Source organism: Stegostoma tigrinum, unplaced genomic scaffold, assembly GCF_030684315.1.
Source record: "Stegostoma tigrinum isolate sSteTig4 unplaced genomic scaffold, sSteTig4.hap1 scaffold_170, whole genome shotgun sequence".
NCBI classification, from domain to species: domain Eukaryota; kingdom Metazoa; phylum Chordata; class Chondrichthyes; order Orectolobiformes; family Stegostomatidae; genus Stegostoma; species Stegostoma tigrinum.
The window spans coordinates 582,187-605,937 of record NW_026728111.1 but is presented as its reverse complement, the minus strand read 5'-3'; the positions used below and the strand labels follow the sequence as shown (position 1 = coordinate 605,937).

The 23,751-nt window shown below is 46.2% G+C and overlaps 1 long non-coding RNA gene across 2 annotated transcripts in view; it reads left to right on the top strand.

Annotated features, from left to right (window-relative positions):
- The first annotated feature begins 9,136 nt into the window (after window positions 1–9,136).
- Window positions 9,137–23,751, top strand: part of LOC132207823 (uncharacterized) — a 31,446-nt gene continuing 16,831 nt past the window's right edge. For both annotated transcript variants that reach the window (XR_009443875.1, XR_009443874.1), the window contains exons 1-3: window positions 9,137–10,048; window positions 20,982–21,181; window positions 21,680–21,826. This is a non-coding gene — a long non-coding RNA (uncharacterized LOC132207823). The remainder of the gene's footprint in view (window positions 10,049–20,981; window positions 21,182–21,679; window positions 21,827–23,751) is intronic.

Sequence of the window (23,751 nt, the reverse complement as noted above, 5' to 3'; positions counted from 1 at the left end):
GTACCATGCTGCAATTCGAGCCTGCTGTTTGCAGAGTAATCCCAATGTGTCAGATTTTGAAAAGTATGTAACTTTCCCTAATTTACCTGCCTTTTAGATCCAAACTGATGAAGACCACGGCCCAGGTTTCTGTTCTTAACAAGAATGCCTATTTATTACAAATGCATAGATTCTCACTACAGACAGATAATTACAAAGATTGGACACATATCTGTACAAATTAAAACTGTAAGGCCCCTGTAAACTCATCTTCCTGCAGACAAACTTCGAGGGGAGAAGGTTAAAACATGGATATTATAGGTGGAAAGAAATTCTAAGTCAGCTGTTCAGTGGTCCCTGTTCACAGGATTTGCGAAGATGATCTTGAGGATATAAAACAAATGAATAAATATCCCAGAGTGACTTATTATCTATTAAAACCTGTGTTGATGATATGGCATTGCTATGAGCATAAAGTAGAACATTGTCCAAGTTCCTGTGAGCATTACTGTAGTTTTCATTTGTATTCTCCATGTCGGGAACATAGTTAATTTGTACTTTACTGACTAAGTGACCTTTGCTCATCTACAGTTCAGTTGCAAACAGGCAATATTTTATTATTCTAATTTCGTAACTTTGGTTTGGAATTTTGTCATGGGAAACGTATTTCACTTATTCTCCTCTGCGTAATTGTAGCCAATCCTCCATTGGCAAAGAAGCACACAACTACAGCAGTTAATAAAAGAAAGAACTGCATTTATGTAGCATATTTTATGGTCTCAGGCATAAAAAGTACTTTATAGGCAGCTAAACTACTTTTGAAATGTCGTCACTGATGTAGCATAAGAAAACATGTCATATTTAAAATAGTCAGAAGTAAAGAAAATGAAATAATAAAGAAATAGTAAATAGTAAAATGAATATGAAATTATGAATGTAAAGAAATATAAAGTCTTCAGCCCCTTGCGAGTGGAGACATAGAATCAGGAGATGCAGAGTCAGTATGGAACCTACCAGGGAGGAGGCAATTCTGGATCTGGTGTTGTGCAACGAACCGGATTTGATCAGGGACCTAGAAGTAAAGAAGCCATTAGAGGTAGTGACGATAATATGATAAGTTTTAATCAGCAATTTGAGACGGAGAAGGGAGAATCGGAAGTGTCAGTATTGTAGTTGAACAAAGGGAACTATGGAGCGATGAGGGAGGAGCTGTCCAAAGTTCAATGGGTCAATACCGTAGCAGGGATGGCAGTGGAACAACAATGGCAGGTATTTCTGGATATAATGCACAAGGTGTAGGATCAGTTCATTCCAAAGAGCAAGAAAGATCCTAAGGGGAGGCAGGGACGGCCGTGGCTGATAAGGGAAGTTAAGGACTCTATAAAGTTAAAAGAGAAGAAGTATAACATAGCAAAGATGAGTGGGAAGCCGGAGGACTGGGAAGGTTTTCAAGAGCAACAGAAGATGACTAAAAAGGCAATACGCAGAGAAAAAAATGAGGTACAAAGGAAAACTGACCAAAAATATTAAGGAGGATAGTAAGGATAACAAAGTGTGGAGCTGGATGAACACAGCAGGCCAAGCAGCACCTCAGGAGCACAAAAGCTGATGTTTCAGGCCTGGATGAAGGGTCTAGGCCCGAAACATCAGCTTTTGTGCTCCTGAGATGCTGCTTGGCCTGCTGTGTTCATCCAGCTCCACACTTTGTTATCTTGGATTCTCCAGCATCTGCAGTTCCCATTATCAAGGAGGATAGTAAAAGGTATGTGAAAAAAAAATGGTTAAGACTAGAATTGGGCCCTTGAAGACAGAAAAGAGTGAATTTATTATGGGGATCAAGGAAATAGCAGAAGAGTTGAATAGGTACTTTGGATCTGTCTTCACTAGGGAAGACACAAGCAATCTCCCAGATGTAATGGTGGCTGAAGGACGTAGGGTATTGGATGAACTGAAGGGTATTTATATTCATCAGGAAATGGTGTTGGGTCTGAAGGCTGCTAAGTCCCCGTTACCTGATGGTCTGCATCCCAGGGGAGTTAAGGATGTGGCTCTAGAAATCGTGAACGGATTGGTAATCATTTTCCCATGTTCTACAGATTCAGGATCAGTTCCTGCAGGTTGGAGGGTGGCTAATGTTGTCCCACTTTTCAAGAAAGGAGGGAGAGACAAAACAGGAAATTATCGACCGGTTAGCCTGACGTCAGTGGTGGGAACGATGCTGGAGTGAATTATAAAAGATGAAATTACAACTCATTTGGATAGCCGTAACAGGATAGGTCAGAGCCAGCATGGATTTACGAAGGGGAAATTGTGCTTGACTAATCTTCTGGAATTTTTTGAGGATGTAACTATGAAGATGGACAAGCGAGAACCAGTGGATGGAGTGAGCCAGGACTTTCAGAAAGCCTTTGATAAATTTCCACAGAGGAGATTAGTGAGCAAAATTAGGGCACATGTTATTGGGGGCAAAATACTGAGTTGGATTGAAAATTGGCTGTCTGACAGGAAGCAGAGAGTAGTGATAAACGGGTTCCTTTTGGAATGGCAGGCGGTGACCAGTGGGGTACCACAAGGTTCGGTGCTGGGACTGCAGCTGTTTACAATATACATTAATGATATAGATGAAGGCACTAAAAGTAATATTAGCAAATTTGTCAATGACACAAAGCTGGGCGGCAGTGTGAAATGTGAGGAGGATGTTATGAGAATACAGGGTGGCTTGGACAGGCTAGGTGAGTGGACGGATGCATGGCAGATGCAGTTTAATGTGGACAAATGTGTGGTTATCCACCTTGGTGGAAAGAACAGGAAGGCAGATAACTATCAAAATGGAGTCAAGTTAGGTAAAGGGGAAGTACAACGAGATCTAGGTGTTCTTGTACAGAAGTCAATGAAAACAAGCACACAGGTACAGCAGGCAGTGAAGAAAGCTCATGACATGCTGGCATTCATAACAAGAGGAATTGAGTATAGGAGCAAAGAGGTCCTTCTGCAGCTGTACAGGGCCCTGGCTTAGAAGGATGAGAGGGGGTCTGATTGAGACGTATAAGATTATTAAAGGATTGGACACTCTGGAGGCAGGAACCATGTTTCCGCTGACGGGTGAGTCCAGAACCAGAGGACACAGTTTAAAAAAAGGGGTAGGCCATTTAGAACAGAGTTGAGAAAAAAACTTCTTCACCCAGAGAGCGGTGGATGTATGGAATGCTCAGCCCCAGAAGGCAATAGAGGCACAAGTCTCTGGATCGTTTCAAGAAAGAGATGGATAGAGCTCTTAAAGATAATGGAATCAAGGGTTATGGGGATAAGGCAAGAACAGGATACTGATTGTGGATGATCAGCCATGATTATAATGAATGGTGGTGCTGGCTCGAAGGGCTAAATGGCCTACTTCTGCACCTGTTGTCTACTGTAAAAGTTAATTGTATAAGATTGATTCAGACGGTCCCATATTTCTGGTGTTGGCAGCTTGTTCAGATCGGGAAAAGAACATGGTTGATCTTGATTCTGCTCCTGTTTGTTACACAGTAGCCTCTTCGAGCAACAATTCTTGAATGTTGATGGGACATTGAAACGCAGGTAGATTATCGTGATCACTTGTTGAAAATGGATAGCAGCCAGTCGTTCTCTTTCCTCTCAACCACTGACCAGTCGGCAATGGTCAAACGGTACCTAACCCAGAGGTCACAAGCTCCCCTGAGACTTGATGTCAGTTGAGTCTCGTGAATAACTACCCGCTCATGGACTGTCTGCCGATAAAGCATGGTATTAAATCTCACATACACTGCTCTCAACCATTTTAATCGAAGTATTTATCACTCGTTGCATCGAAACAGATCACACAAACTGAAATGGCATATGCGCAAATACCAACATAGAAGTTCTATATAGTAGCATTTTGTTTAAAGTTGTATTTATAAAATGAAAGGGTGAAGTATTCATTTTCACAAATCATATTAAGGTGCTATAGAAATCTATGGAAGTGAGAAATTTGTTTTTTGATTCAATACATGTCTGACAAATGACAATTCAAAGAGATCTTTGTTTTAGCTCGAGTGGGTCGCGGAATCGTCCTCATTAGGGGCATTTAAGTGACTATTAGACAGGCATATGGATGGTAATATAAGATAGGGGTGGAGGTTTGATAGACCTGAGGTTTCGGGTAAAAGTTCAGCACAACATCGTGGGCTGAAGGGCCTGTACTGTTCGATGTTCTATGTATCTTATGCTGTATTCAAATCAGTAAAGTGAGTCAGTGACATTCTGCAATTTCCTTTTCCAGGGGTTGGAGTCGAAGAATCAGAGTGCTTTCTTTGAAAATTGGCTTCATGTGTCCATCCAAGCGTCAACTGGAGGAAAAATACAAGTGTCAGTACTAAATCTATCATTGCTGATACACATGTAAACTGTAGGTTTAACTGGAGGTAAACTTTGTTTAACAAACTAGCACACTCAATAAACTGACAAAAATTATATACCAGATGTTTACTGTATTCTCATAATCTCTGTGATGTCTGGTGAGGGTGCAAGTGAGAAGGCTCTCTGCCAGTAAGTTTTAGTTCACGCAAAGTTGCATCATTACTGAAGTTATTTATGCTGTAAATGAAGGAGAACAGTGATGTGTATATCCTGTGCATTATGTTCGTATTATTGAGTGTGTGTTTTTTTTGTGTGTGGACCTATTGATCAACTGGAATTTTTGATTATTCAGCACATTCCTGGGACCACAGGTGCTGTTTAACAAAAGGTTTGCTGTATTAGTATATTTCTGTATTTAGTCACTGCCACGATGAGTGTTAAATCATAACTTGGTCTGTGCAGAATGTGCACAGTGCATTCCTGCAAGATAAATGATGCGCTACATATGTATGATGCTATTGTTTCTCAAAGACACTAACCTCAGCAGCTGTTTTTGTTACCAATCATGTTTTCATCATTAGAATACTGGGAAAAGTATTCAGAAGTGTGGTATGACTCAAGTGCTCAGTTGCAGCAGTGATAACACTTAATGTGAGGTAATGTTTTTGCCCATTTGTTGTTCTGTTGGTCAGCAATGTATCTCACAAACTAATGGGCATATTTCATTGAAAACTGATACATATGAGTATGGTCCAAGGAAGAACTGATTAGTTTTTGCCAGATCTAGATTTATTTCTCTATTTTCTAAAGCATCAGTTAAAATTGGTAGGAACGGCAAATGATCATCTTTCTGGAATATTGTTGATTGATTTAGAATGTTGTGGATTGTGTCAGCCCTGATAGTAGAATTTGTCATAACTATCAAAATATGAGCAGATTTTTGAGAGCAGATTATCAAATTGGCCTGAAGCTTTCTCAGTGAGGTGGAAGCTTCTAATAAAAGGATTTATTTTGTCAACCTTGCATTTCCAAAGAATCAGTCAAGTGGAGAAATGCCTCAAAGAAAAGCTGTGTAATTATAGACTCATGGATGTTTGGTGCACAGGAGGAGGCCGTGCGGTCCGTAGTTCCTGCACTGCTCAACAAAGTTCTGTCCACATTGAACTCACATGGCATTGATTTCCGTTTTGATTGTTTGGCCCATAGCCCTGGGGCCTACGGCAACAGAAGTGAATATCTAAATACTGCTTAAATATTCAGACAATTTCTGAATCAGTCACAGTTTCAGTCAGTGAGCTCAGGACTCCCACCACACTGGGAAAATAGGTTCTCCTCAACTCCCCTCTTAGCTTTCTACCTGTGAACTTCAATCTGTGCCCCCTGTTTATTGACATGTCTACGAATGGAAAAAGCAACTTCCAGTTAACCTTTCCATGTCCTTCAAAATCTTAAACACCTTCACCATGTCCCCTAGTCTGCTCCAATATTGGCATCGGTCAGATGGGCAGGTCAGTGGCTAATTGATGTAGCCTGAAGAAGGAATAAGATGAGAGTACTTAACGTGGCAAAGCCTGTCGTGCCCGATGGACGTCAGCAATGGCAGTCAGCAGTGAAGTCCACTGGCAAGGATGGGCGGGCCCTAGCCCAACGCAGGGGAATACAAACCGTCACGGGGGAAGCCTCGTTCAGAGTGTCTGCAAATTCGTGGCTTAAGAAAGGACTGTAATGTTTGACTTTTTAAACTTTTGTTTTTATTTTTCTACTGTTATACTAAGAAGACTGTAGTGCTGAACTTTTTAACTTATTCATTTATTTTTCTAACATAGAACGTGGAACGGTACAGCGCAGTACAGGCCCTTCGGCCCACGATGTTGTATCGAACTTTTACCCTCATCCTAAGGTCTGTCTAACCTCCACTCCTACCTGAAATTGTCATCCATTTGCTTGTCTAATAGCCAATTAAATGCCCCTAATGAGGCTGACTTCACTACCCTCTCCGGCATTGCATTCCACTCCCCTACGACTCTGAGTAAAGAAGGATGGATACCTTTTCTACTTCTGCAACTAAAATTTCGTACCGAGGTACTTTGTCCCTGAGATGACACCGTCTGAGGTGACATTGTACTCTTGTACCGTGTATTGAATACATGTGATAATAAAACCTTAATCTAAATCTAATGCATAGCAGGACACTGGGAAGCTTAGAGGAGAAAAGGGATGCTGGGGTGCTTGTTCATAAATTCCTGAAGGGGTCAGGACAGGCTAGTAAGGGTTGTTACAAAGACATATGGGACATCTCCCTTTATCAGTCGTGGCGTAGATTCTAAGAATGGAGAGGTCACTTTGGAGCTGTTTAAAAGTTTGTTTCGGCCACAGCTGGAGTCATGTGTGGCGTTTTGGTCACCACCCATTAGGCCTTGTTAGCCCTCCAGAGTTCGTTAGCTCACATTTGTCCTGGTTGAGTTCCAATTGCTGTGCCCAGCTGACCAGTCAGTTGATCTCCTCCTGAAGTTTATTCATCCTGCCTGTCAACCAATTTTAGATCCAGTGTACCACTTTGCCTTTGATCCCATGGCTGTTATTTACATGACCATTCTGTCGATATCCTCATCATTAAATTAGTCATTTGCTTGCGACACGGTCATGCATCCTGTGTTTAAGTCCAAATAATGAATATACTTGACAAATTTCAAGGGCCCTTGTGGCAAGCCCTGCACAACCCCACTCAAAGCAAACATCCTGTCAGATCCATACTGACTATCCCTGATTAATTCATGCAAGTACATTCTACCCCTAAGAATGCCTCTTTATAGCTTCTCCAGTGCTGAGATTATTCTGACTGGCCATAAATTTCTTGGTCTGTTCCTCTCTCCGTTTGTTAATAGTAGGACAACGTTAATAGTCCGTAGAGTCAGTAATTAAGAAAGCGCATGTAATGTCGTTTATCTCAAGAGGGTTGGAATATAAAAGCAGCAATGTGCCTCTGAGGCTTTATAAGGCTCTTGTTAGGCCCCATTTAGAATACTGTGTCCAATTTTGGGCCCCATGCTTCAGGAAGGACATTCTAGCCCTGGAGCGTGTCCAGCGTAGATTCACACGGATGATCCCTGGAATGGTAGGTTTAGCGTATGATGAACGGCTGAGGATCCTGGGATCGTACTCATTAGAGTTTAGAAGGTCGAGGGGAGATCTAATAGAAACTTACAAGATAATGAATGGTTTAGAAGGGGTGGACGCTCGGAAGTTGTTTCCGTTAGGAAGGGAGACGAGGACCCGTGGGCACAGCCTTAAAATTAGAGGGGGTAAATTTAAAACTGAAATGAGACAACATTTCTTCAGCCAGAGAGTGGTGGGCTTGTGGAATTCATTGCCGCAGAGTGCATGGAGGCCGGGTTGTTGGATGCCTTCAAGGCAGAGATCGACAAATTCTTGATCTCAAAAGGAATCAAGGGCTGCGGGGAAAGTGCAGGGAAGTGGTGTTGAAATGCCCATCATCCATGATTTAAATGGCGGAGTGGGCTTGATGGGCCGAATGGCCCAACTTCGACTTGTATCTTGTGGTCTTAAGGGGCTGGACATGAAGCCATTAGAGGTGAGTGTAGGTGGGGAGGGAGGGAGGGGATAGGTCACTCTGGGGAGGACGAACAGGTCAAGGGGGCGGGAGGAGCTTCGTAGGTAGGGAATGGGGGCTTGGCTTGAGCTGGGAGGAGCGGATGGGTAGGAGGAAGAACAGATTAGGGAGGTGGGGACGAGATGGGCTGGTTTTGGGATGCAGTGGTGGGAGTGGAGATTTTGAAGCTTGTGAAATCCACATTGATAGCATTGGGCTGCAGAGTTCCCAAGGCTCAGTTCAGGAAGAACAACAAACATTGATCAGTCAGTCATACATCCAACAAGAAAACTTTATTTTTTAAAAAAAAATAGGATGCATCTGTTAATCAAGTGGCAAAGCATTATCGAGTTTTGAGAAGATTTGTAGCTCAGGGTTCAGGTTCCGGATGTAAGATTGCTCAATGAGCTGGAAGGTTAGTTTTCAGATAATTCGTCACCATTCCAGGTAAAATCATCAGTGAGCCTCCGGTGAAGCGCTGGAGTTCGGTCCCGCTTTCTATTCAAGTGTTTCGGTTTCCTTGGGTTGGTGATGTCATTTCCTGTTCTTTCTCTCAGAGGATGGGAGATGGATTTGGAGCCAATGTGTCCTCCCCAGTGTAGTTTGTGTATGGAATGAACTGCCAGAGGCTATTATACTCACAGTGTTTAAAAGTCACGTGCATGGACACATGAATAGGAAGGGTCTGGAGGGATATGGGCAACATGCTGGCAAATGGAACTAGTCAGTTACGATATCTGGTCGGCCGGAAGGGTCTGTTTCCCTGCTGGACAACTCTGCGACTCTGTCTCTTTGTCTCCCCCTCCCCCTCTCTCATTTGCTCCAGACCCACCCCCAGCCCCCCGCCCCACACCCACCCCCAGCCCCCCGCCCCACACCCACCCCCACACACCCCCCGCCCCCCGCCACCCGCCACACACACCCCCCCCGCCCCCCGCCACCCGCCACACACACCCCCCCCGCCCCCCGCCACCCCCCGCCCCCCGCCACACACACCCCCCCCGCCCCCCCCCGCCCCCCGCCACCCGCCACACACACCCCCCGCCACACACACCCCCCGCCCCCCGCCCCCCGCCACACACACCCCCCGCCCCCCGCCCCCCGCCACACACACCCCCCGCCCCCCGCCCCCCGCCACACACACCCCCCGCCCCCCGCCACACACACCCCCCGCCACACACACCCCCCGCCACACACACAATCTCTGTCTCTCCATCTCTCTGTGTGTGTGCGCCTCACTCTCTGTCTGTCTGTCTCTCTCTCTCTCTATCGTCTTGTCTCTGCTATCTCGCTGTGCACTTCTCTGTCTCTCTCCTCTTTCACTGTCTCTTTGGTCTTTGTGTGTGTGTGTGCCCCTCTCTGTCTCTGCCTCCCTCTGTGTGTGCTTCTGCCTTTCTCTCTCTCCGTCGCTCCCTGTGACCGTCGACCCCCCACCCCCTCTGCACCGCCCCTCCCCCCGCCTTTTCCTCCATCTCTCTTACTCTCTATCCGAGCCTCTCCACCCGCTCAGCAGGGAGCGTTGTGAGTTTCTTTCGAACAAAGTTTAAAGATCTCTGTTTGAACCCAAGCCATCCGCAATCAGACTGCATTTCTAATCCCCCCCCCCCCGCCCTCTCTCTCTCACACACACACACACACACACACACAGTCTGTCTCTTTCTCCCTTTCAGTCAATCCCCTTCCTCTCTTGGTCCTACTCAAGTCTTTTCCCACCCCCGACTCTGCCTCGGCGATGAGTCCGCTGTCTGGATCCCTTTTCCCAGGCGTGGGCTGAGGACCCAGCGGTTCGGCAGCGGGGATCATCGCACCACGCTCCCGGACCCCTACAACCTCCTGTTCTCCAGCGGCCTCCAGCATAACCACCGGGCTGGGAGCAGGCATCCGGGCTGCCGGAGCGCTCGCTGCTCAGTGGCTCAGCCCTGCGCCGCCTTTGCCGGGAGCGGGGATCCGAGGTGGGAGAAGGCCTCTTCGCCCGGCTCCTGGGCACAGCTACCTGCCTGAACAGCTGCCTGGCACCGAGCCTGCGCTCCCCGAGCACCCGGCCGCGGGTCCGCGACGCCTTCCGGGGCTGAGTAGCCGAAAACTATCTCCTACTGCAAGGTGAGAGCGGGGTTTGGGGTGAAGGGAGGACTGGGGACATGAGCACGGTCCCTGTTTCACATCCTGCGCCGCTCCTATCACAAAGCGAGGGTTTGGGAATGTATGTTTTGGGGGTGAGAATAGCCCTCCCCGGGTGAGGGAAGGCTGGGGGGGACATTGGGAGGGTGTCTATTATACAGCCCTGCGCGGGTTTCCGTAGCCGAACAGCCTACTGCTCTCGTACTACAAGGTAAAGGGAAGGCGGGGGATGGAATGGGGTGGGGTTTCGAGGATAGCCGTCTTGGAAGTGAGAGGACATGGGGAGAGTCACTATCGTACAGCCCAGTGACTGAATGGCTTACAGCTACTGCAAAAGGGTCGTGGTGGGGGTTGGTTTAGGAGAGGGGTGTTGTAGGGAGGTTTGGGGTCACGGGCAGAGCTGCTTTCTGCAGCCGAACAGCCACTGCCACAAGATGAGATGGGAGGAGGTGTTTTCGGAGCGAGGGGATGTCCCCTCGCCCCGCCGCTGTGGGAAGTAGGATCTTTATCGCACAACCCTCCGTAGCCGAATAGCACTCCGACGACAAGGTGGGAAGGCAGGAGGGGCTCCCGGGGATGAGGGAAGGACAGAACCAGGGTCAGTATAAGGTTAGGGGCTGAACAGACCCCTTCCAGGGGCTGAGGGGAGCTCTTATGCCCTCCGCCAAGCGACCAGCCGAGATCGACCCGCAGCTCTCCGACGACAAGGGGACCCTGTCTCAGAGGCTGGAGCATTTCTGGCCGGAGCTCTGAGGGAAAGGGTCATCGCACCCAAAACGTTACCTCGGGACTTTTTCTTGACAGATGCTGAGCATTTTCAGCAACTTGTGTTTGCATTTCTACCCGGAGGTGGGTTTGTGGAGAGACACCATGGTAAGGGAATGGGTGTGGGGTTTGATGGGGCAGTCACAGAGACTGTCGAGAGAGAGAGAGAGGCAACCCCCGTGTCAGGGTTTGGAAAATCTCCGGCAGTGCTTCATTTCTCTCTCAGCCGAAGGCGCTGCGTGCTTTGGTTTCCTTTGCTCTTGTACTCTCTCCCCCTGTGAATAAAGCCAGAGTGAGAGAGAGAGAGAGTTTGTGGCGGGAGAGAGAAAAGGGACAGAAAGATGGAAATAAAGGAGCATGACAAGGGAGTGAAATTAGGGCCAGCAGAGGTGAGAGAGTGGGAGAGAATCAGAGTGAGGGAGGAAGAGTGATAAAACACAAACAAAAGAGAATGGGAGGTAACGACGTGTTCATGAGCATGAAACAGCAGGACATGCAGCATCAGAGGCCAGGGAAGCTGATGTCAGCCTGTCTGCTGTGTTCATCTCCCTTCCTCCGTTCCCCCCCTCCTCCTGCCCCTTTGCCCCCCCTCCTCCTGCCCCTTTGCCCCCCCTCCTCCTGCCCCTTTGCCCCCCCTCCTCCTGCCCCTTTGCCCCCCTCCTCCTGCCCCTTTGCCCCCCTCCTCCTGCCCCTTTGCCCCCCTCCTCCTGCCCCTTTGCCCCCCCTCCTCCTGCCCCTTTGCCCCCCTCCTCCTGCCCCTTTGCGCCCCCGCCCCCCTCCTCCTCCTGTCCCTTTGCCCCCCCGCCCCCCTCCTCCTCCTGCCCCTTTGCCCCCCCGCCCCCCTCCTCCTCCTGCCCCTTTGCCCCCCCTCCTCCTGCCCCTTTGCCCCCCCCTCCTCCTGCCCCTTTGCCCCCCCTCCTCCTGCCCCTTTGCCCCCCCTCCTCCTGCCCCTTTGCCCCCCCTCCTCCTGCCCCTTTGCGCCCCCGCCCCCCTCCTCCTCCTGTCCCTTTGCCCCCCCGCCCCCCTCCTCCTCCTGCCCCTTTGCCCCCCCCTCCTCCTGCCCCTTTGCCCCCCCTCCTCCTGCCCCTTTGCCCCCCTCCTCCTCCTGCCCCTTTGCCCCCCTCCTCCTCCTGCCCCTTTGCCCCCCCTCCTCCTCCTGCCCCTTTGCCCCCCCTCCTCCTCCTGCCCCTTTGCCCCCCCTCCTCCTCCTGCCCCTTTGCCCCCCCTTCCTCTTGCTCCCTCCAGTCATCCATTCCTTCTTCCAGTCAGTCCTCGCTCCCTCCCTCCCTCGCTCCCTCCCACCCTCGCTCCCTCCCACCAGCCATCCATTCCTCCCTCCCTCGCTCCCTCTAGTCAGTCAAAACAACTAAGAAAATTACAGCACAGGAACAGGTCCTTCAGCCCTCCAAGCCTGTGCCGATCAAGATCCTCTGTCTCACCTGTCACCTATTTTCTCACGGTCTGTGTCCATTTGCTCCCTGCCCATCCACGTACCTGTCCAAATATATCTTAAAAGACGCTAACGTGTCTGCGTCTCCCACCTCCGCTGGCAACACGTTCCAGGTGCCCACCAACCTCTGTGTAAAGAACTTTCCATGCGTATGTCCCTTAAACTTTGCTCCTCTCACTTTGAACTCATGACCCCTCGTAATTGAGTCCTCCACTCTGGGGGTAAAAAGCTTTTTGCTGTTCACCCTGTCTATACCCTCATGATTTTGTTGACCTCAATCAGGTCCCCCCCCAATCTCCATCTTTCTCATGAAAATAATCCTAATCTACTCAACCTCTCTTCATGGCTAGCACCCTCCATACAAGGCAGCATCCTGGTGAACTTCCTCTGCACCCGCTCCAAAGCATCCACATCCTTTTGGTAATGTGGCGACTGGAACTGTGCACAGTAGTCCAAATGTGGCCAAACCAAAGTCCGATACAACTGCGACATGACCTTGGCAAGTCTTGTACTCGATACCCCATCCAATGAAGGAAAGCATGCCATATGCCTTCGAGACCACCCTATTGACCTGCGTTGTCACCTTCAGGGAACAATGGACCTGAACACCAGATCTCTCTGTTCATCAATTTTCCCCAAGACTTTTCCATTTACTGTATAGTTCGTCCTTGAATTTGATCTTCCAAAATGCATCACCTCGCATTTTCCCGGATTGAACTCCATCTGCCATTTATCTGCCCAACTCTCCAGTCTATCTATGTTCTCCTGTAACCTCTGATAGTCCCCTTCACTATCGGCTTCTCCATTCCTCCCTTGTAGTGCGATTAGGCAAGACTAAGGAGGCATAGAATGGGTGTGCAAAATGCAGGACAATGGGGACAATTGAATTGTGGAGCTGGTTTAAGGAACAGATATTGCGTGTCCTTGATAGGTACGTCCCTGTCAGGCAGGGAGGAAGCGATCAGCTAAGGGAACCGTGGTTTACTAAAAAACTTGTATCTCTTGTTAAGCAGAAGAGGGAGGCTGATGTGACTATGAGACCAGATGGTTCACATGAGGTGATGGAGAGCTACAGATTAGCTAGGAAGGATTTAAAGAGAGAGTTAAGAAGAGCAAGGAGGGTACACGAGCAGACACTGGCAGGTAAATAAAGGAGAACCCGAAAGCTTTCGATAGGTATGTGAGGAATAAGAGGATGACTTGGGTAGGCATAGGGCCAGTCAAAGACAGAAGTGGGAAGTTGTGTGTGGACGCTGTGGAGATTGGAGAGGTGCTAAATGAATGTTTCTCATCTGTTTTCACTGAGGGACAGGAGAATATTGTAGAGGAGGTGACTGAGTTAGAGGCTACTAGAATTGAAAGGGTTAAGGTTAGTAAGGAGGAAGTGTCATCAATTCGACAACGTGTGAAGGTAGGTAAAGCCCCTGGGCCTGATAGGATTTTTCCGAGGATTGTCTAGGATGCTAGGGAGGAGGTGGTGGAGCCTTTGGCCTTGATCTTGGAGTCCTCATTGTCTACAGGTTTAGTACCAGAGGAGTGGAGGATTGCAAATGTTGTGCCCTTGTTCAAGAGGGGCAGTAGGAATGACCCAGGCAATTATAGACCTGTGAGCCTTAGGTGTGTTGCAGGAAAAATTTTGGAAAGGATTATAAGAGATAGGATTTATAATCATCCAACAATCAACAACTTGATTGGAGATAGTCAGCATGGATTCGTCAAGGACAGGTCGTGTCTCACAAACGTCATTGAGTTTTTTGAGAAGGTGACCAAGCATGTCGATGAGGGTCGGGCAGTTGGCGTGGTGTACATGGACTTGAGTAAAGCCTTTGATAAGTTTCCCCATGGTAGGCTCTCGGAGAAAATACAGAGGCACGGGATTGAGGGAGATTTAGCCAGTTGGATTAGAAACTGGCTTTCGGTAAGAAGGCAACAAGTGGTGGTTGATGGAGAATATTCAGCCTGGAGTCCAGTTACGCGTGGTGTGCCTCAAGGATCTGTTTTGTGACCACTGCTGTTTGTCATTTGTATAAGTGACTTGGACGCAGGAATTGGTTGATGGGTTCGTGAGTTTGCAGATGACACTAAAGTCGGTGGAGTGGTGGACAGTGTGGAAGAATGTTGCAGGTTGCAGGGAGACTTGGATAAACTGCAGAATTGTCCCGAAATTTGGCAAATGGAGATTAATATGGATAAATATGAGGTGATTCACTTTGGGAGGAATAATAGGAAGGCAGAACACCGGGTCAACGGAAAGATTCTTGGCAGTGTAGATGAGCAGAGGGATCGTGGTGTCCGTGTACATAGATTCCTGAAAATTGCCACCCAGGTTGATAGTGCTGTTCAGAAGTCTGATGGTGTTTTAGGTTTCATTGGTAGAGGGATTGAGTTGCGGAGACGTGATGTCATGCTGCAACTCTACAAAACGCTAGTGCGGCCTCAGTTTGAATATTGCGTGGTCGCTCCATTACAGGAAGGATGTGGAATCATTGGAACAGGTGCAGAGGAGATTTACCAGAATGTTGCCTGGTCTGGAGCGAAGGTCTTATGAAGAAAGGCTGAGGAACTTGGGTCTGTTCTCATTGGAGAGAAGGAGGCTCAGAGGGGATTTAATAGAGACATGCAAGATGGTCAGTGGATTAGATAGGGTGCACAGTGAGAGTTTTTTTCCGAGGATGATGACTTCAGCTTGTACAAGGGGGTGCAGCTACACTTTGAGGGGTGATGGATTTAAGACAGATGTCAGAGGCAGGTTCTTTACTCAGAGAGTGGTAAGGGCGTGGAATGCCCTGCCTGCTAATGAAGTTAACTCAGCCACATGAGGGGCATTTAAACAGCCCTTGGATCAGCATATGGTTGACAATAGGATAGTGCAGGGGAATGGGCTTCGATTAGTTCACAGGTCGGCGCAACATGGAGGGCCGAAGGGCCTGTTCTGCGTTGTGTTCTTCTATGTTCAGTTACAGTTCACAGATTACTCTACCACTCATTTTAGTGTTGTGTGAAGAGGATAATGAACATCTGCAGAAGGACGCAGAAAGTGTAAGTGAATGGACAATGGCAGATGGAGTGCAACGATGGTAAAAGTGAGACTATCCATTTTGGTAGCAATTAGGGCAAAATGGAGTATTAGTTAAATGGTGAAAAATTGTAGCATGCTGCTATTCCCCGGCTGCATGTTTTAAAGGCCAAGACGGACAGATCTTTGAACAGCAAAGGAATTGAGTTTAAAAATCGGGAGGGGATGCTCCAGTTGTATAGGGTGCTGGTGAGGCTTGATGTCGAATAGTTTGTACAGTTTTAGTCTCCTCACTTGAGAAAGGATGTGCTGGCAGTGGAGGGGGTGCAAAGGAGCTTCACAAGATTGATTCCACAATTGAAAATGTTGCTGTATGGGGAGAGATTGAGGAGACTTGGATTGCACTCTCTGAGACTTCGAAGAATGAGGGGTGTTCTAATAGCACCTTTTAAAATGATGAAAGAAATAGATAGGAAAGAAACACGGAAGTTGTTTCCACTGATGGGTGAAATTACAACTAGGCGGCACAGCCTCAAAATAAGGGTGAACAGATTTCAGACTGAGTTGAGGATGAGCTTCTTCATCCAAAGGGTTGTGAATCTGTGGAATTCTCTGCTCAGTGAAACAGTCAAGGTTCCCTGGTTGAATGTTTTAAAGGCCAAGACAGATAGATCTTTGAACAGGAAAGGAATTGAGTGTTATGGTGAATGGGAGGGTAAGTGGAACTGAGTCCGCAAAAAGATCAGTGATGACCTTATTGAATGGCGGAGCGAGCTGGAAGAGACAGATGACCTACTCCTTTATTTCTTCTGTCCATATGTCCTTAGATTGCCATCCTTGTCATTCCTCCTTCCCTGGAATAGGCCAGTTCTGAACGCTGATCAGTAGGTCTTTAAATATCTCCCGCGTATCAAATGCCGACTTGTTCAATCAAAGCTCCTCCCAATTAATACTGCTCAGCTCCTACCTAATACTGATGTAATTTTCCTTCCCCCAATTTCGTAGCTTCCCCCAAGGTCCTGATTATTCATAGCTATCTTAAAATGTAAGGAGAGGCGATCACCCCGTTGAAGAAGCTCCTGGTTCAGTGTTTTCCCCCATGTGGGAGTCAACTACAGGTTTTCTTGTTCCAAGGTTGGGGAGGAAATAGCCGAGTGGTATTATTGCTGGACTGTTAATTCAGAGACTTAGATAACATTCTGGGGACCTGTGTTCAAATCCCAGCACAGCAGGTGGTGGAATTTGAATTGAATACAAAAGAAAATCATGAATGAAGAATCTAATGATGACCATGAATCCATTGTCAAATGTCAGAAAAACCCACCTGCTTCACTGATGTCCTTTCGGAAAGGAAACTGCCATCCTTACATGGTCTGGCCTACATGTGACTGCAGACCCACAGCTAGATGATTGACTCTGAACTGTCCCCTGGGCAATTCGGGATGGACAATAAACACTGCCGAGCTAGTGATGTCCTCCTCCCATTAGCAAATAAATAAAATTGGATTCTATGTCTTCCGATTGAAGATCGTTTCTTGTTCTCACAGTAATTTCATCGCTTACAGTCAGTTTCCCTCTTGCCTGTCTTTTTGGAATGTCACGTAGCCCTGCACATTTACCTCCAGTGTTGATCGCCTTATAACCATGTCTTTGTAATAGCTCTCAAATCATGCCCGTCAACCTGTATGTGTGCTATGAATTTGTTGATTTTGTTCTGAATACAATGAGCACGCAAGCAAAGAGTCATTAATTTTGATTTATAACTTTATTTCACCTCTTGACACTATTTACAGCTGTTTTCTGTTTCTACATGCTGTCTTTTCCAGTCCCATGCTGAGTATTGTTATCCCAATAGTTCTTTAATGTCAGTGTGTGTGTATTCCTGGGCGACTATGCTCGTGTGGTCTACGGAGTTGTGGAGGTCACAGTTCTAGGACAGCCATTTCATAGGCCTCTGCTGCAGCTAAGAAGAAAAGACAATCTCTTGCTCTGAGCTCTGCAAACCAGGGCAATGTCAAAAAGGAAACAAGGTCAAAAGAATTTCAACAAGGATCTCAAAATTAACTACTGAATTCACATAAGCATTCCGGGGATCGGCCAATGTAGTGGCCACAACATCCCACTTTCTATTCCTCACAAACAATCCAAAGGCTGAACTATCCGTATCCCTCTTAACTTTTACGTTTTTTGAGCTAATTTCTTGTTTCTAACTTGTGTGTATTTGTGGTGCCTTATGACTTCTTGCATTTAGCAATTGATAAACTCACTTTCTCACTAATTCAGTAAAACCTAGTTTTATAGAATCCCCGGTGTGGAAACAGGCCATTCAGTTCGAGAAGTCCACAGCAACCCTACAAAGAGCATCCCACCCAGACCCATCCCCATTCCCTACTCTAGCCCTGTCAGCCTGCATTTCCCATGGCTAATATACCTAACCTACACGTGTGTGGGCACTGTGGGTAATTCAGCATTCCCAATCCACCGAACCTGCACATCTCTGGACTGGTCAAAACAATGATTCGATTTGAATTAGTTATAATGCAGCTGTTAACAGTAATCCTCCGTCCCTGTGTTGGAGCGAGATTTAACATTCAAGATCAAAAATGAAACACTTGAACAAGGTAGCTCAAATTGAGGTTGTTGACTTGCTCGCCGAGCTGGCTTGTTTTCATTGAGACGTTTCGTCACCATGATTGGTGACATCACCAGCAGAGCCTCCAACGAAACAATGTTACTTTACTCTGTCTGGAATTTATACTGTCCGGTCAGTTACCATGAGTACTGTCATTTCGGGTTTTGATCTGTATGGGTTTGTATGTGCGGTCCAACTGTATCTGTTTGTTGGTTGCATTATGGGTGGAGGATCACGCCACTCATACGGAACTGGGACAAGGTAACCATAGTAGCCCAAGCCAAGTGTAGACACGCAGAGGAATTCCTGGAGGCATGGTTCACCACCCATTCTGCAGGCTCACATTCTTGGTCTCTTCAGTTTGAATATGATCACTTAACCATATCCTTTATGACAAACAACAGAGTCTTACTTCCTAAAATCTTCAAACAGGACTGTCCAGACAGATTCACTTGTTCTCATGATATCGTTTTCTGCTGGAGGGATTCCGAAATGTCTGCATTCTTCCTCAACTGAGCATTCCTTGCGTTCGTGGTTGACAGAGCTCTCGGCCATGTCCAACCCATCTCGTACACTTTGGCCTCACCCCTGATGAGGTACCCTGGTCCTCAATGACCAACCCATCAATATCCACATCTAGAAGAACATCAGCCACGATTTCCAACAAGATCCCACCACCAGGCATATATTCCCTTCCCCTCCCTTGTCAGCCTTCTGCAGGGACCATTCCATCAGGACACCTCGGTCCACTCCTTATCCATTCGCAACACCTCCCCATAACCCGACAGCGCTTTCCATGCCACCACAGAAGGCATAACATCTGTCCATTTACTTCCTCCGGCTTCACTATCCAAGGCTTCCAGGGGAAGCAGCGATTTACCCACACTTCACTCAATCTTGTCTACTGTATTCACTGCTCACAATATTGTCTCGCTCTGCATCGGGGAGACGAAACACAGACTGACCAACCACTTGGCTGAACACCTATATTCTGTACATAAAAATGGCCCCAGGTTTCCAATTGCCGATCACTTGAGCACCCCATCATGATCCCTGGTCAAAATCTCTGTCTCAGGCTTGCTGCAGTGCTCCAGTGAGTGCAAGGTAGAAGACAAAAATCTCATGTTTGCTTTGCAGAACACCTCCGCTCGGTTCACAATCAACAACAGCACCTTCCAGTCACCAACCATTTTAACTCCTTTAACTCCCCCTCCCATTCCTTAGACGGCATGTCCATCATGGGCCTCCTGCAGTGCCACAATGATGCCACCCGAAGGGGGCAGGAACAGCAACTCATATTCCGCTTGGGAACCCTGCAGCCCAATGGTATCAATGTGAACTTCACCAGTTTCAAAATCTCCCCTTCCCCTACTGCATCCCTAAACCAGCCCAGTTCGTCCCCTCCCCCCACTGCACCACACAACCAGCCCAGCTCTCCACCCCCCCACCCCACCCACTGCATCCCAAAACCAGTCCAACCTGTCTCTGCCTCCCCAACCGGTTCTTCCTCTCACCCATCCCTTCCTCCCACCCCAAGCCGCACCCCCATCTACCTACTAACCTCATCCCACCTCCTTGACCTGTCCGTCTTCCCTGGACTGACCTATCCCCTCCCTACCTCCCCACCTATACTCTCTCCACCTATCTTCTTTACTCTCCATCTTCGGTCCGCCTCCCCCTCTCTCCCTATTTATTCCAGTTCCCTCTCCCCATCCCCCTCTCTGATGAAGGGTCTAGGCCCGAAACGTCAGCTTTTGTGCTCCTGAGATGCTGCTTGGCCTGCTGTGTTCATCCAGCCTCACATTTTATTATCTTGGAATTCTCCAGCATCTGCAGTTCCCATTATCTCTGATACTATTTATAACACACCACACTGACTGTAACTCCAAGCTGTGTGTTTCTTCAACAAAATAGCTGCAAATAAACAAACATCCTGGATGAAGACTTATTATCTGACACTCCACTCACACCAGTTGTATGATCTTTTGATCTGTCTGCTTATAAATTGTGTGCCTGTGTGTTTTCCTCTCTGACCACACGTGATGAAGGGACTGCACTTCAAAAGCTTGTATGATTTCAAATAAACCTGTCAGATTATAACCTGATGCTATGTGGCTTCTGACTTTGTCCATCCTCGTCCAACACCAGCACCTCCACATTATAAGTGTTTGAAACCAAGTCAGTGCAACAGGTATATGTCGAACATTTGACTTCAGAAGGATGCCTCGTGCTGAAAAGTTTATTAATAACAAAGGATTTCTCCATTATGCCATCTATCATAACATGCTGCGCCTCACAGTCATAATGAAAGGATGCCCACTTTAATTTAGCAGCGCCAAGAACAGTTATGGACATTTTTAGCATGGGAGAAGGCCATTCAACCTATTTTATCTGTACCAGCTCTCTCCCAGAGCAACAAAATTAATCCTTTTCTCGAATTCATTCCACATATTTCACAGGATTGAAATATATAGGTACATAGTTAAGAGATTTTAACATCGAGTGAGCAGTTCTCGCACTTCACCTTGTCACTAACAATTGAAAACGTGACTTAGAAAGAGTGGGTCTTTATTTTGTTCTGTTGTGATGATGAAGAAGATGCAAGTCCAAGTGCTGGAACTGGCCTCTTGAACTTAGAAACATTTAAATGTGTATAAAATGAATTCTGTGCGCATCTATTAAAAGCAGTTTTATGGAAGGAAAAGGTACCAAAGAAGATTTGGTGTTTTGTACTTGATGCTATTATACTCCAACCTGTGAAAACAGAACTCTACGACTGTGAGTGTTGAGATCTGAGAGGGTGCTATCTTGTTTGAATTTACATTGCTAAGTCTAGGCCTATTTTCCCAACAGCAAAATTGGTAATGCAGAAAGAAATGGATGTTTCTCGCATTTGTTGGCTGTAAGTGTCTGTTTAAAGTTTGAGTACAGTTTCCTCATATACAGGTGCTTAACCTGCTTTTACAGTTTGAACATTTGTTGTGCCAATGAAAATTGTTTGAATGGTTTCACCTCCAGTTTTCTTCTTTATACATATTTGGTATTTTTTCAGGGTAAGGACTGCCTGCAAAATCTGAGATTGGGCTTTGAAAGACATCAACCTTTGCTTGCGAGAGATAATGGTAACTGCAGATGCTAGAGAATGCGAGATAACAATGTGTGGAGCTGGATGAACACAGCAGGCCAAGCAGCATCTCAGGAGCACAAAAGCTGACATTTCGGGCCTCGACCCTTCATGCGAGAGAACGTAACGTAAGAAAGAAGAACAGGACTAAGTAGTATTATCCTTCAAAGCCTTGTTGAGTTGATTTGTCCTGTTTTGTTCCTTACTTTTACATTTATTAAATCCACTTTTTTAAAAGCATTCTTTCACAGGATGAGGGCACTGCTGGCAAGGCTAACATTCATTTCCCATCCAGGAATGGCTTGGTAGGTCATTTTGGAAGTCAGTAGAGAGTCAGCCATGTTCCTGTGAATTTGAAGTCAGATACCAGAATTGTGAAGGGATGCAGATTCCCTTCCCTAAAGAATAGATTAGTGAATTCAGTTTTCTGTTACAATAATTTATGATAGTTTCATCGTCACTGTTACTTTTAACTCGAGATCTTTATGAATTAAATGTCATTTCCAGCAGATGCTTTTGTATATTATATTTAATATTAGGATTTTAGTTTTAACTTAATTTCTTATTAACATTTAATCATTAATTTCAGGATGTTTCTCAGATTTTATACGCTTCCTCTCCATTAGGTTTTTAAAGAAGAAATTGCCCCAGTCAAACAAGAAGTCAAAATATTAAATGATCTGGCCAGTCAATTATCTCCGCTTGATGTCTCTTTCTCTCCAAAGATTTCTCACCAGCTTGATGACCTAAATATGAGGTTGAAATTTATACAGGTAACAGTGAAAACATTTTCTAAACTAGCCAATCTGTTGAAGAAAGCATGTCCAGATAATTTGGCTTCAAATATATGAGCAAGATAAAGAACCGTTTCAATTGAAGCAAGCAATTAATATTTTATTATCATAGTTTATGAAGTTATCCAATTTTATAATATTACGTTTTCAAAAATACAATGTTCTTGTCTGTAGTCTGCACTTTAGAATGTAATCGCAAAACAAAATCCAAATAGTGAGACATGTGAGCATCCGAACTACAGTCTGAAATGGCTCAGGACTGGAACAATTTGAATATATTCAGGATGAAGCTGCAGGTGGCAGATATTTTTCCCGATCCATCCCAAAGAATTTGGAATTGGACCATTGTGCTCACTGCTGTACACTTCAGTATTATGTATTGTTTCATAATTTAAGTCCCTGAGAAAGGCATACTTTAATGAATTGCAACAAAGATATACTTGATGCATTGAAGGGAAGAATGACATAAAGTTGTATGAACTGCATGTATTTCTTTCAATTGAGCAGATTTTGATTGATGTCAGCAAAGTAGTAGATGAAAGTTTTCTTTATCCCATAAAGCCGCATGAAATGTTTTATTGAGCAAATTATTTCAGTCTTGTTCTGTGTCAGCAGCACGCTTGGCCATATAGCGCAATAAAACTCCTTATCGGTTCTAGCAAGCAGACAAAAACATAAAAAGCACCAGGATCTGGATGTTCTACCTCTTGACCCTACCTCACCATCCGATAAGACATGGCTGACCTGCCCGGGACTCAACTCCTCTTCCATACCAGCTTCTCAGAGCGCTCAACTTCTCTATTTCAAAAATCTTATCTACCACCTTCTTTAAATACTTCCAGTGATCTACCTTTCACAATTCTCTTGTATTCTAAACAATCGCTACCTGCTGAAAGAAGAAATTCCTTTGCATCTCAGGTTTCAATAAATGTTCCCTTCTTCTGTAACTATGTTGCTGAGTTTGAGATTTCCACAATAATGGAAACATTGTCTTCACATCTAGCCTGTCAAAAAATTTTGTGTTTCAGTAAGATCACCCCTCATTCTTCTAAACTTGAATGAATAAAGACCTTCTGTGCAACCATTCTTGATAAATCATGATCCGATGAATCGGCCCAGTGAGTCTCTTTTGAACTGCTTCCTATGGCTGTGTATCCTTTCTTGTATTTCTCCAAGTGTGACCTCCTCAATAGCCTGATCAGTTGCAAAAAAACTTGCCCATTTTTAAACTGAAACCTCCTTACAATAAAGGCCAAAATTCCATTTGCCTTCTAAATTAGTTGCATCACCATCGTCATGGCTCACATCAACTCCAACCTACCAAAGTGCTTTGATCCTTTGCAATTCACCTACCACTGCAACAGGTCTCCAGCTGATACCGTCTCCCTGGCCTGACAGTCATCCCTGGAATGTCTGGATAACAAGGATACCTACATCAGGCTGTTACTTATTGATGAGACCACCACCTTCCACACTGTAATTCCAAACAAACTCCTCTCTGAACTCTGAGACCTCGGCCTCAGCATCCCTCTCTGTAACAGGATTCTCGACTTCCTGACCCAGAGACCACAATCAGTAAGGATAGGTGACAACACTTGCTCCACCGTAAACCTCAACACCGGTGCCCAGCAAAGCTGCCCCTACTCTATACTCCTTATGCAATCATGACTGTGTGGCCCCAACTCCATTTACAAGTTTGCTGATGACGCTTCCATTGTAGGTCGGACCTCAAACAACAATAAGTCAGATTACAGGAAAAGCAATTGAGTGCTTGCTGGCATGATGGAAAGATAACAATCTGTCCATCAGCATAAGCAAAATGGAGGAGCTGGTCATTGATTTCAGGAAGCTTCTGTCTGCAGCAATGGTGCTGAGGTGGAGATGGTTGATAGTATGAAGTTCCT